Source organism: Pinus tabuliformis, chromosome 3_2 (assembly GCF_031772625.1).
Source record: "Pinus tabuliformis cultivar Carrire ecotype Pingquan chromosome 3_2, CPIR1, whole genome shotgun sequence".
NCBI classification, from domain to species: Eukaryota; Viridiplantae; Streptophyta; class Pinopsida; order Pinales; family Pinaceae; genus Pinus; species Pinus tabuliformis.
Window position 1 is genome coordinate 589,106,720 of NC_142302.1, and position 14,713 is coordinate 589,121,432.

Consider the following 14,713-nt stretch of genomic DNA (forward strand, 5'->3'; position numbering starts at 1 on the left):
ATCATTTCTTTTATTTTTTAAAGGAACCTTTTCTAGACCTACACCCCATAAAGCATAAATCATTTTAACATATACCTACTTTTGAAGTAATATAAATCATCCTATGGCTATCCTCAAAAGAATTATCACCCATAGCCTTAGTGATAGTGTAAGGCTTGTGTGAAAGTGGTATGAGATTCTTATAGGAGTTTGTCAATTTCCCTTTATGCAAGTCCAACCATAACGCGTCACCAACCTGAAACTTATGTCGAACTCAATGGATTGTGTATCTACTTGTACTTGGAGTTGGCAACTTTCACCAAAATATCATGAATTCATTATTGAATTTGTTGGATACATTCCTAAAAATTGATCTCTTTACTTATCTCATTCCAAGTATACTAGGTATCTTCATGTGTTATACCATGAATATAGCTACATCAATTTGTGCCAATTGTTGGGACGCCAAGAACACCTGAAAAGGGCTGTGGCGATAGAAATATGAAGATTTATGTTAAATTTATGTTGAAAATATGGAAAGCTTTCAACACATGTATGTGGATGCCCATAATTGCATACTCTAAAGATATCTATAATAATTTTGTTGACTACTACTTTCTATTTATCAATCTAGGGATGGAAGGTAGTGGATTTGGTAAAGCTTGATGTCCATCATGGACCAAAGGTTAAACCAGAAAATATTAAGGAACCTATTATACCTATCAAGAAATATGGTATTTGGAAACCCAAAGTGAACAAAAATATGCTCGAAGAAGAACTTATGAGTGGATATTGTTGTGACAATCTTCTTACAAGGTGCCAAAAATCAAATCCTAAGGAAGAAATCAACAACAACAACAAAAAAAATTGTTACCATGCTCAGTTGAGGGAAAACATGACATAAAATCAAGGGGAACTAACTCCCAAGGATTATCTAGAGTAGGCAAAGGCCTACAATTGGTGTGGATGGTCATTTCCTTTGGTAGAATATAATTCTTCTACTGCTTACTAGCTTTTGCAATAGAATGTAGCTTGTTGTCATAGGTTGGGTATCTTTGAAACCCATCATAGTGTGTTTGACTATGACAGACCATTGAATGTTTGTGTCATGTGGGCACTACATCGATAACATTAATGATTGTCTCATAGGGTCCATATTGTGTTGGAAATAATATTGAGCAGGGGGGGGGGGGGATTGAATCAGTATTATCAAATCAATAAAACTTTTTCATTTCCACATTCAGATTCATATACGCTACTTCAGTTAAGGAAAACCGTGTGTATACACAACTATGTATAATGCAACCAGTGTATATTGAGTAAACTTATAAATCCGTTAGTTGCTTCTTTAATGAGTGCATCAGAACATTATTAACCATATGATCAGTCAAAAGGAGCAGAACAATTCATGACACATAAACAACACACATGAACACCAAGATGTAAGGTGGAAACCCAATGTGGGTGAAAACCACCTCCTGCAATTTGTCTCTATCTTCTTTTAAATTAGAAACTTCTTTTTACAATGATTTTGTACTGGTGCAGTCTTATACTAGTACGCAGGGTGCTACCTGTAGAAGGCTACAACCTTCTCTCATTCTCGAGGTTCGCCTGGAAGGGAGCTACAACCCCCTTAGTTGTTGTACTAGTTGAAGTACTAGTACGTAGGTACTAACCTACAGAAGGGTACAACCTTCTCTTGTCTTCCAGGGACCATGTTTCATAAATTTTCAAACTGGATCCATGAATATCAATCAAAGATCAAGTATATCTACATCAACCAATCTCCTTTGTACAAACAAATACTGAATCAACCAATAACCTCTTAGAATTCTGTAACCAGAAAACAGTACAAGTAACGAGACACCAATTCTGAACCCAGAACACTACAGCAATAAACAGAAGTAGCTAGAACATATTTCAAGAGACATACGCTACTTCACTATGTAGAAACATGCATACATACGCAACTGTATCAAATCCAACTAGCGTATACGCTGTCTTCACTTGCTGAACCTGCATTTATATGCACCTCTGCTGTGCGGAACCTACATACAGATCTATAAAAGATAATTTACCCTTTTACATAATCAGACATCAGTTATACCCAGATTATCATATTTATAGTTCTAATCATAGGCCAATTATAATAGATCAAAATCACACAATGATACTACTATTCAAGCCTTAAGATCTCGACCCATCAATATAATTTATCCATATTGTAATGCTCAGGTTCCTCCTTGATTCAGATCCAGCTATACATCACAAACCAATCACTAGTATTCCAAATCTTGCTCCTCTTAAGATATTCAATGCTTGAGTGAATACCCTTGCCAAATGATCTCCTTTCCTTTTTATAGTCTTAGGCCTTACTCAAAGCAAGGTCCAAAACCATTGAGAAACAATACTAGGGACCCAATACCTGGGTTCAACACTTTGGATGCAATACCAAGGACCAAAACCATAGGTTCAAATATGTCAGACTAAATACCATGGACCAAACATAAGTTTTCCCACATGTATGCGCTTTTCTTTGCATGAAAGTATGTGCATACGTATACACGCCTTTTGATCGATAATCCTACGTGTATACGCAACTTTGTTAAGAGGAACCTGCATATACCTCATTTTCTTTCATTCTGAGAGCCTAAACTGAGATCTTCCCTTTGCATGAGTTGCCATCAAGGACAACACATGTGCCATAGTGCCAAACCTATGCCATAATGCCAACAATCTCCCCCTTTGGACTTGATGGCAACCCCAAGTCACTCAAAATCATTCTCCCCCTTTGACATCAAGGGCAAAGGGTTATGCTCCCCCTGGATACATGCTGAATTCTCTGCTTTTTTGTGTTGTCCAAGCTCCCGCTCACTATAGGAATGGTCTACAAGAAGATGTCCTACACAAAGAAACATGACTTTATACATCATAACTGACCGTCCTATCACCAAAGACTCATACATCCATCCATCTCACAACCAAGTGGGAATATACCAATATTGACTCATCCACTCAACCAAGTGGGGATACATGATAAAACAAGAAAATTACATCATCCATCCCAGGCATAGTGGGGAAGCAAAGATAGGCCATTACATTACCTTGATAAGAAAAGAAATACAAGACGTAGAGACGAAATATCTACAACAATACTATGATAGTTATCAACAAATAACATCAACAACATCTGTCAATCATAATTTAGACCAGCAACCATGTTCTCCTTTTGCACCTGTTCTACTTGAAACCAAAACAATTGTGAAATTGAACGAAGATCTTCTAAGATAATGCCAACAATTCATTATTAGAAGAATATATGCTCCCCCTCAACCTATGCCAGACGGTCTCTGCTAGACCCATATCAGACTATTTTCATCTAGATCCTGTCCCACATAATTTCTTCAAACCAACATATACACGACTGTATCTTCATAAACCAGCATATGTACGCAGATCCTCCATATGAAACTCACATACAACTATTAATTTCTGAAACAGACAAGTTTCAGCAGCAAGATGATGCATCAACTACTCCCAGCTTCTGTCTGAGCTATTCAAATGTCTCCCTGGGCAGTGGTTTGGTGAGTATATCAGCAACCTGTTCCTTAGAGGGAACATACTCCAATTTGACCTTTTGTTCAAGCACTTGTTCCCGGAGAAAATGATATTTAATAGGTATGTGCTTGGTCTTTGAATGCATGAAAGGATTCTTTGAAATACTGATTGCACTTGTATTATCACAAAAAGTGGAGATAGGTGGAGTACAAGTGATTTTAAGGCCTTGCAATGTTTGCATCATCCAAAGGAGTTGTGTTCAGCAAGATGCAACAGCCACATATTCTACTTCAGTTGTAGATAATGCAATTGAACTTTTTTTCTTGCTAAACCAAGATACTAATCTAGAACCCATAAAGAATGCACCACCACTAGTGCTTTTTCTGTCATCCATGCTTCCTGCCCAATCTGCATCTGTATATGCATGAAGTGTGAGATCTGTACCTCTAGGGTACCATAAGCCATATTTTTGAGTTCCTTGAAGATACTTGAAATTCTCTTAACTGCTTGAAGATATTTTTGAGTTCCTTGAAGATACTTGAAATTCTCTTAACTGCTTGAAGATGAGTTTCCTTTGGGTTTTCCTGAAACCTTCCAACTATTCCCACTACATGCATAATGTCTGGTCGGGTACCTGTTAGATAGAGAAGACTACCAATCATGGATCTATAGGTTGGTTGATGTACTACCACTGATTCATCATTTGCGCTGAGGCTACATCCTATTACCATAGGGTTACTTACTCGTTTTGAATCCTCCATCCCATATTTCTTCAAGATCTGCTTGAGATACTTGGTTTGTGATATAAAAATATCGTCTTTGTTTTGTTGAACTTGTAAACCAAGAAAATATGTGAGTTCACCAAGCAGGGACATTTCAAATTATTTTTGCATCACTAAAGCAAAGTTTTGACTCATGTCTTCTTCATTGCTTCCAAAGATGATATCATCAGCATACACAACAAGTATTAACAACTTATCATTGTCAATTTTTATATATAGATTGCTATATGTTGATCCTTTTGTAAAACCTCGTTGATGGAGGTACTTATCCAACCAATAATACCAATCCCTTGGAGCTTGTTTAAGGCCATAGAGAGCCTTTTTGAGTCTGCATACAAGTTTTGGATCATTTCCAATGATAAACCCATCTGGTTGCTCAATATACATTTCTTCATCCAAGTCTCCATTCAAAAACCAGATTTCACGTCCATTTGAAATACTTTGAACTTCTGAAAGCTAGAAAGAGCAAGGAACATTCTTATGGCCTCAAGTCTAGCAACTGGTGCAAAAGTTTCTTCAAAGTCTATGCCTTCTTGTTGAGCATACCCTTTACAAACAATTCTAGCCTTGTTTTTAATAACATCTCCATTTTCGTTCATCTTGTTTTTGAATATCCATTTTGTTCCTATGACATTATTATCTTTTGGTCTAGGAACCAACTCCCAAGTGTTGTTCTTTTCAATTTACTCAAGTTCTTCCTCCATGGCCTTGACCCAGCATTCATCTTTGCATGCCTCTCTTACATTTTGTGGTTCAGTGGAGGAGGGAAATGCTAAGTAGCTTGAAGCTTCTGAAATGGTTCTCCTTGTTTGTACATCTGCCTCTTTCTGCCCCAAAATTTGAGTTTCTGGATGATTCTTCTGAATGTACCTAGATGAAGTCTTTTCTTCTATCCTTATCTGTTCTTCTGGTGCCTCATGGGTTTCTTATTCATCATGAATCTACTTTGATGTTGAAGGATACTCCTCATCATCTTCAAAATCTTCAGATTTTACTTGCCTAGGAGTTTTTCCTTCTTCATCAACCACTACATCAATACTTTCAACAATTCTTCCAAGTCTTTTATTGTAACACTTATATGCTTTGTTGTGGGGAGAGTAACCAAGGAGAATGCCTTCATCTGCTCTAGGTTCAAACTTTCCAAGGTTTTCATCAGTCTTTTTGATGTAGCATTTACTTCCAAAAATCTTAAAGTATTTTACCGTGGGAGTCTTACCATACCAAATTTCATGAGTCTGAGTGTTGTTTACCCGGACATTTTTCTTGTTGAGAATAGTAACTGCATCAAATGCGGCTTCACCCCAGAAGGTTGCGGGAGTTCCAAACTCATCAAGCATAGCATGAGCCATTTGTTGAACTGTTCTATTCATCCTTTCCACTATATTTTGTTGTGGGGTCCTTACAGTAAAGAATTCCCTTCTTATTCCATGTTCTTCACAAAAATCAAAAAATTCATCCAAGGTAAATTCCCCTCCTTCATCAGACCTGATGCATTTGATTCTGCGATCTGATTCGTTTTCAACCAAGGCTTTGAATGTTTTGAACTTATCGAACACTTTGTCTTTATTCTTCATAAGTCCTATCCAACACATCCTGTAAAAGTCGTCAATGAACAATATAAAATATTCTTCTCCTCGAGGTGACCTTTTCCTTGATGGACCACATACGTTAGTATGGACAAGCTCAAGTGGCCTGCTAGCTGATCCTTCCTTCTCACGGAAATTAGTTCTGGTTTTGTTACCAAAATGACATGATTTGCATATTGTATTGTCTGGAATTATGATGTCAGGGAGATCACGAACTGCGTAATATTTGCATGCTTTCCTTATCTAAGAGAAGCTTAGATGCCCCAATTTTCTGTGCCATATCCAGTGTTCATAATTCTTGCTTAGATAACATTTTTGTTGTCCTCCATTGAGTACGTATAGATTATTTGGAGTTCTTATGCCCTTGATCATTGTTTCTCCCGTATCAAGCTCACAAACAATGCATCCATTTGATCGAAATATTACTTCATTTCCTTGATCACACATTTGACTGACACTCAATGTATTATGCTTTATGCCATCAACATACATAACATTTCCAGTTTTGACCTTTTCTTTAAAAAAAATAGAACCTTTACCTTTTATGAGTGCAGGGGTGTCGTTTCCAAATGAGACCTTCCTTTCCTTTTCTAAGGCACTATATGACTGAAGTTTTTCTTTATCAATTGTCATATGTTTCAAGCATCCACTATTGATGTACCACTGATTTTCTTGTCCTTCCGCATATAAGGCTATCCCAAATCTTCCTAGTTGCGATTCTTTCTTTCTCCATGTTTTGGGACTCAATGAAACTTTCTCCTTCTGAGTTGTTTGCCGAAACCTACTCCTGCATTCAGAATATTCATGACCGAAGCTGTTACAAATAGAACATTCTATTTCATTCTCAAGAGCATAAAAGTTATTGTAGGTCCTTTTCATGATCCCAGTCATACTCCTTTGTTTTTGAGCTTCTCTAGTCATGATGGTCTTGTAGGCAACACATTGAGCAGCTTTGTGACCAAAGTTATGACAAGAGAAACATTGGCCATTGAAGAAATTCCTGCGATTATCAAACCTACCGACCAAATGATTGTAGTTTCTATTGACATCCATTCTTGAGGCAAATTGAGAATGATTTACCTATGGTTGGTTGTAGCTTCTACTCATCCTTGAAGTAGATTTCCCCTGATTTACCTGGTAATCTTTGTTCATTCTTGAAGTAAATTGTCCCTGATTTACCTGGTGATCTGCATTATGCTTTTGCTGTCGATTGTCAACCTGTTCACTTCTCCTTGCTGCATCAAGATAACTTTTGGAGGTGGATGGCTTCTGTGCTTGCTTCTATGCTTGAGATGCTTCTTCAGTATATCCAAGACCTATCTTGATTAGCAGAGAACGCTACACTTTGATAATCTCATCTAAAGTTTCAGATCCTTTAGCAAATCTAAGGTTAAGAGCTTTTTATTTTTCAATATCTTTTCTAAGTCCCACAACTTCACATTCTAACTTTTCATTGTGTTTTTCTCTTTCAGCAAGTTGGAATTTCAGAGTATCTATAATCATATATTTTTCCTCTAAACAAATTTTAAGTTTAGAAATTTCTTCGTAGAGACCTTCTTCATCTATAGTATCCAAGAAATCATCATCTTCAAAAGCCATCAAAAGTCTATAATCATTACATTGTTCATCTTCATCACTATTATAATATCCATCACTGTCTTCATGTGTATAATAGCTCTTCTTACTTACATTCTATTTTCTGTTCCATCTAACTGGTTCCTTACCTTTTTCATGTTTTTCTTTATGAGGACACTTGGCAGCATAGTGATCGACTCTTCCACAAGCAAAGCATTTGAAAGGCAGCTTACCTCTGAATCTTCCAGTTCGCCATAGAAGGTTTTTGACAAAGTTTGATTCTTCCTCTTCATCTAACATATGTCCTGACTCATTGTAATCTCATTTTCCTAAGGCTTTGAATGTAGCTTCTCTCCTATCTGATTGTCCCCCTTTTCTCATTTCGTAAGCAGTTAGGATTCCGTGCAGCTATGACATGGTAATGCTCTGTAGATTCTGTTTTTCTTCTATGTCAGAAACTTTTGAATCAAACATAGGAGACAAAGATCTTATAACCTTTTCAACCAAAACAACTTCTTTTATTTCTTCACCCAAGTCTTTCATACAATTAACAATCTCATCTATACGTAGGAAATAGTTAGCCACGCTTTCATCATTGTGCATTCTGAGATTTTCATATTGAATTATGATAGTTTGTAGCTTTGCTCATTTTACCTGATCGTCTCCTTCATATCTTAGAACAATCTTGTCCCATATTTCCTTTTTGGTTTTGAGCTGCATAATCTTGATGAATTCTGATTGAGATAGACTTCCTAATAGAGTATTGACAGCCTTTGCATTTGTTTCATATTGCTTCTTACCAGCCGTATCTATAGGAGTTGGTGATGGAAATGTGTATCCTATTTCCACAATATACCAAACTTCTGTGCCAAGAGATTGAAGATAGGCAGTGATTCTTACCTTCCAATACATGAAGTTTCTCCCATCAAAAATTGGTGGCCTGATTGATGCTTCTCTCGTAGTTTCTCATGATGATATATCTTCCTTCAAGCGGTCAAGCTTCTTCTGAAGGACCGACTCTGATACCAATTGTTGGAAATAATACTAAGAAGGGGGGTGTGAATCAGTATTATCAAATCAATAAAACTTTTTCATTTCCATATTCAGATTCATATATGCAACTTCGGTTAAGGAGAACCGCGTGTATACGCAACTGTGTATAATGCAACCAGCGTATATTCAGTAAACTTATAAATCAGTTAGTTTCTTCTTTAATGAGTGCATCAGAACATTATTAACCATGATCAGTCAACAGGAGCAGAACAATTCATCACACATAAACAATACACATGAACACCAAGATGTAAGGTGGAAACCCAATGTGGGTGAAAACCACCTACTGCAATTTGTCTCTATCTTCTTCTAAATTAGAAACTTCTTTTTACAATGATTTTGTACTGGTGCAGTCTTATACCAGTACGTAGGTTGCTACCTGCAGAAGGCTACAACCTTCTCTCGTTCTCCAGGTTCTCCTGGAAGGTAGATACAACCCCCTTAGCTCTTGTACTAGTTGAAGTACTAGTACGTAGGTGTTGACCTACAGAAGGGTACAACATTCTCTTTTCTTCTAGGGACCACATTTCATAAATTTTTAGACTGGATCCATGAATATCAATCAAACGTCAAGTATATCTACATCAACCAATCTCCTTTGTACAAAAAAATACTTAATCAACCAATAACTTCTCAGAATGTTGTAACCAGAAAATAGTACCAGTAACGAGACACCAATTATGAACCCAGAACACTGCAGCAATAAACAAAAGCATCTAAAACATATTTCAAGATACGTACGCTACTTCACTATGTAGAAACATGCGTACATACACAGCTGTATCAAATCCAACCATCGTATATGCTATCTTCACTTGCTGAACCCACGTGTATACGCGCCTCTGCTGTGCCGAACCTACGTACAGATCTATAAAAGATAGTTTACCCTTTTACTTAATTAGACATCAGTTATACCCAGATTATCAAATTTATAGTTCTAATCATACGCCAATTATAATAGATCAAAATCACACAAAGATACTACTCTTCAAGATTTAAGATCTCGATCCATCAATAGAATTTATCCATCTTGTAATGCTCAGGTTCCTCCTTGATTCAGATCCAGCTATACATCACAAACAATCACCAGTATTCCAGATCTTTCTCCTCTTAAGATATTCAATGCTTGAGTCAATACCCTTTCCAAATGATCTCCTTTCCTTTTTATAGTCTTAGGCCTTACTCAAACCATGGTCCAAACCATTGAGAACCAATACTAGGGACCTAATACCAGGGTTCAACACTTTGGATGCAATACCAAGGACCAAAACCATAGGTTCAAATATGTCAAACTAAATACCATGGACCAAACATAAGTTTTCCCACATGTACGCGCTTTTCTTTGCATGAAAGTGCGTGCATACATATACCCACCTTTTGATCGGTAATCTTGCGTGTATACGCGACTTTGTTAAGACGAACCTGCGCATACCTCATTTTCTTTCATTCTGAGAGCCTTAAATCAGATCTTCCCTTTGAGTGAGTTGCCATCAAGGAAAACACCTGTGCCATAATGCCAAACTTGTGTCATAATGCCAACTTATTGTGTAGCCATTCATCGAATAATTGTGTTGGAGATAATATTATTTCCATAAAGAGGAGAACCAGAAATAGGCTCATGAACACCATCAATATCTATTGAAGGGGTTGCAATTAAAGCAATAATGAATACAAAATTTGTGGTCAATAGGATAGGGATCATCAAGATGTTGAGTCATCCAATGTAAAGATGGTTTTCAGTGCTAGTGATCTAGTCACATAAAAGACCCCATAAATTTGTGCTTTGGGATACTCCCGAGATTCAATAAGTAATCCAAAGTGAGAGGATTCGTTGATAAGGTGATAATTCCGACAACCTTGAGTTGACCCAAAGTTACACCTTGTGAGTCTTGCACAATTAGGGTGTCAATTTGAGCATCAAAAGGAGGCACAATTGCACAAGTGGGAACATCTCACATTTAGGGCACTTGGCCACAAGCCTTTATGTGTTTTTTCATTGAGGGTCCCTTTAAAATTTCCTAAGGTACAAATTACATATTTCGAGGAATTTTGGATGACTTGTCACATTCCACTAGCTTCATGGATGAAGAGGTGCTCCCATCCTTTAAGAATATTTTGGAGAATTTCATGGCATAGTCAAGGGTCACATGTATAAGAGAAGAATGCCATAGTTAAGAATATGAGAATTTCCATTTGTATCACGTGGCGTAAAGGAGAACAACATAGGTGAAGAGTAATCTCTTTAGAAACATCTAAGAGCTTGTTTATGTCCTCTTTCCAAATAAGAGAAGATACCTTGTGACAAAAGGCCCAAATTGCCAATGGAGGAAGACTAGGGTAAGGGTTACTTTTTCTTTCACATGTTTAGAGACATTATGTATTTTAAGGCATGTTTTGTTGTTGAGTTCACATATTTGGAAGCATAATTTCACAAGTGGAAACATCTCACATTTAGGGCACTTGGCTACAAATTTGTATGCATGTTTTCTATTAAGGGTATCTTTTACATTCCCTAAGGCACAAATCAAATATTTCACTGGCTTCACACATGAAGAGGAGTTTCCATCATTTAAGAATATTTTGGAGGGTTTTCATGGCACAGTCAAGGGTCACATTTACAAAATAAGAAATCCCAAGTCAAAAATATGTAAACTATGTTTCCAAGGGATTGCTAGACGTGGTAGGTGTTATGGCATGTCAAGATGTAAACTATGTTGCTTATTTGTTTTATGGCCATGGTTAGATGTGAGCCTTGACTTGGTAACTTGTTAGGTGGGATAAGCTGAAATTGGACATGGGTAGCCTAAGATGAGTTATATTTAGTTCTTAGGTGAACAAGGCATAATCTATTTGTAGTAACTATAACTTGATTAGGTTTTTGTAGTCGAGGCAAGACTTTTTTGGGTTCCCAAGTCCCAAAAAAAGTAAGGGTAGTTGTGAGGGCATGATAATTAAGGAGTTTCAGGGTGTGCCAAGGAATGAAAATGCATGCTAACACATGCCAGATAGTTTCAATGCATGTTGATGAGTGTTAGGGAGTGCCAAAACATCATAAGGGAGAACTAGGTCAAAATGCATGGAAATGGATGAATAAGAGTGTGTGCCAAGGAGTGTCAATTGATTCCAAATGTCTCAAGGATAAAGTATGTTAGGAGAAGGTCAGAATAATACTTGTAGGAGGAAATCCTATGGTTATAATAAGGGGTTGGACAAAGCAGTTTTAGACAAAGGGAGACTTTGGGTTGGGCACAACATTTTTTTTCCCAATGACTTGGTTGGGTGCCCAAGTCCCAAAAAAAGTAAGGCTATCTATGAGGGAATGAATGTTAGGGAGTATGAAGGTGTGTCATGGAATGTCAGGAAGTACTAGCACATGGTAGATGGTTCCAAAGTATTATAAGAATGCCAAGATGTTTCAGGTGCCAAGGTGTCTCTTCAACGTGTGCTAGGGAGTGTGAGGATGAAGTGCCAAGGAAACATAAGGGAGCACCAGTTTCAAATCCATGGAAATGAAGTGTCAGTGAGTTCCAGGTGCACTAAGGAGGGATTGACAAGGTATGATAGGTAGTTCCAAGGCATACTAGAATGCTAGGTAAGCATACCAAGATGTGTCAAGTGCTAAGGTGTGCCAATGTGTGCTAAGGAGTGTTAGGGAGTACCAAGGAAACACAAGGGAGCACTAGGTAAAAATTCATGGAAATGAATGAATAAGAGTGCGTGACAGGGAGTGTCAGCGAGTTCTAGGTATGTTGAGGGAGTTACATGGTATGATAGGCAACGCTAAGTCATGCTAGAGTTTTAAGGCCACATGCCTCCAAGATGTTCCAAGTGTCAAGGTGTGAAAAATGGGTATTGGCACCAACACTAGGTGCCCATAGGTGCCAAGTGCCAAGTATCAATGCATTAAAAGTGCAAAATATTCATTAATTTCTTCTCATCTAGTTTCCAATAATTGATCTCAAATAACTTTAATACTAAACAATGCGAAAGCATACCAAGTCATCTCAATGCATGCCAAACATGCTAAGACTCGTCAAGTGTCAACACGTGCACATTACTATTGTGCGTTAGGAAGTGTGATGCATGCTATGAAGTGGAAAAGCATATCAAAGAGTGATAAGGTGTGCTAGAGAGTGCCAATGCATGTTGAGGAGTGTTAGGGAGTACTAGGACGACACAAGGGAGAACTAGGTCAAAATGCATGGAAGTGAATGAATATGAGGGTGTGTTGGCGAGTGTTAATGAGTGCCAACTCTCATGCCAAGGAGGGAGTGAATGGTATGCTAAGCATGAGTAAGGCATGCCAGGGAATATCAGGGAATTTCAATAAGTTCTAGAGTGTGATAGGTAGTTCAAGAGTGTGCTAACATGTGTGAAATATTTCCAAGGCATGCCGGATGCTAAGACATGCTAGGATGTGTAGGGTTCAGAGTATGCCAATATGAGTAAGGGAGTTTCAAGGCAAAAAAATGAATAAACAAGATAAAATGCAAGGAAATGAACACATAAGAGGGTTAATAAGTCGAGACTTTATCTTTTTCAAAAGGTGCATGCTAGGCACACTACTAATTTGTTCCAATACATGCCAAGTGCCAATGTGTGCCATGTGATAATGTTTGTAAATGTAATATTATACCAAGGTGTTCGAGGGCATGCTAGGGACTATAGGGCATGCCAACACATGATAGGGGAGTGCTATGCTATGCTAGGGCATGCCAACATGTGCTTGGGCATCCTACTCATGGCAAGATGTTCTAGGTACAAATGTGTTCTAGGTACAAACATGTTCCAAGACATGTGAGGTGCCAAGTAATGTTAGTGTATTGTTCCAAAGCATGTTAAGATGTGCCATGAGTGTTGAGGAGTGCTAGGTCTCTCTCATTAAAATAATTGACAGAGCTTGATTATGTATTAAATAATATAGTTCCTACACACACTAGTGGAACTTTATTTAAATTAAATTTGCTAGATAATAAACCTAATAGAGATGAATCATGTGTTAACTCATAGGAAAACTATATTCTTATGACTCGAGGAAAATTATACACACTAATTACTTCTTAAAAAATTAACTGACTATTATAACCATTATGACCTTGCACACATAATGAAAAAGACTCCACAACAATGGTCTTAAATTGTATCTTTTGACAAAAAATATAGTAACAGGTACATAGCGTGGTCAAAAACTCATTGGAATGATCAATGACGACCAACATTTTTTGACCATCACCAAAAGAAACCAAAAACAACATTGGTGAGGGTCAATAAAAGATTGTCACTAGAAGTGTCACCAAAGAGAGAATTAGTGATGGGCCTTTAATGACCCTCACCAAAAGTGTCACCAAAGAGAGAATTAGTGACAGGCCTTTAATGACCTTCACCAAAAGTGTCATTAAAAATGGCTTTGGTGACAAACGTTAAAGGACCATCACTATATACACTTACAACAATGATTTTTTAAAGGTCGTCAGCATATGCGACATTGGTGACGGACCTTAAAGGTCTGTCACAGGCATGAAGCATGATAAGAAACTCATTGGAATGATCAATGATGATGAACATTTATTGACCGTCACCAAAAGTAACCAAAAAAATCATTGGTGACAGTCAATAAAGTATCGACACTAGAACTGTCACCAAAGAGATAATTAGTGATGGGCCCTTAGCGATCCTCACCAAAAGTGTCACCAAAGAAAGAATTAGTGACGAGCCTTTAACGACCCTTATCAAAAGTGTCATTGAAAATGGTTTTGGTGACAAACCTTATAGGACCATCACCACATACACTTACAACAACACTTTTTTAAAGAACGTCACCATATGCGACATTGGTGACAGACCTTAAAGGTTCGTCACAGGCATGACCCTCACCATTGACCTTTTTTCTTGTAGTGAAATGGCCTTCGATGGTCACAAACCACTACACCAGTTGGTCATAGAGTCAAAACACAACACAAAGCCAAGGAGATGAGAGTAAATTAGGAGAAATGTCCATCTAATTCCCCATTCACACTTCGACCAATTCCAACGACATCGTAGAGAATAGGCACTACAATAAACCAGAACCCATAAAAATTACTAGGTGAAATGCAAAAGCAAGTTGGGAGCAAGTTGCTTAGCCAATCTCTAGGATTCCATAGGGAGTGCAAGATAAAGGATTGAATTGAGTTGGGATCG